The sequence below is a fragment of the Pundamilia nyererei genome, unplaced genomic scaffold (genome assembly GCF_000239375.1).
Source record: "Pundamilia nyererei isolate P.nyererei 1_Seehausen unplaced genomic scaffold, PunNye1.0 scaffold00170, whole genome shotgun sequence".
Classification (NCBI taxonomy): domain Eukaryota; kingdom Metazoa; phylum Chordata; class Actinopteri; order Cichliformes; family Cichlidae; genus Pundamilia; species Pundamilia nyererei.
In genome coordinates this window covers 645,940-646,454 of record NW_005187571.1, presented here as the reverse complement: position 1 = coordinate 646,454, position 515 = coordinate 645,940, and positions in this window count along the sequence as shown.

Genomic DNA, 515 nt, shown 5'->3' with positions numbered 1-515 from the left:
CCGCTTTAGACACGTTATTCAATTAGCTAAAGCATTTGGTGTTGATGCTTGAGCCTCAAAAAGAGTACAAGTGTATTTTGAGAGTGTTTGATAATTTAAAACATTCTCTAATAGGATCACGGAGATCATCATGACTGCGGAGAAACTCGAGAGAGGGTATTTTTGTCGCGTTAGTCTTCTCTCTGCTGCCTCCTTTAGAGGTCGCCATAGTGCATCATTTACCTCCACATCACCCTATCCGTAGCTTTCTCCTCTGTCTCACTAACCCACTGCACGCACTCCTTCCTCTTTTCCTCCTGCTTGGCAGCTCCATCTTCAACATCCTTTCTCCAGTATATCCACGATCTATCATCTGCACACATCCAAACCATCTCAGCCTCGTCTCTCCAACCTGTCCATCTGATGTACTCATTTGCTAATCCTGTATATCCTGGTTAACTCCACCTCAGCCTCCTTCCTGATACAATCCCAACTGTACTTGTCATTCTTAACCACAGTCTTGCTGCCCTGAAACA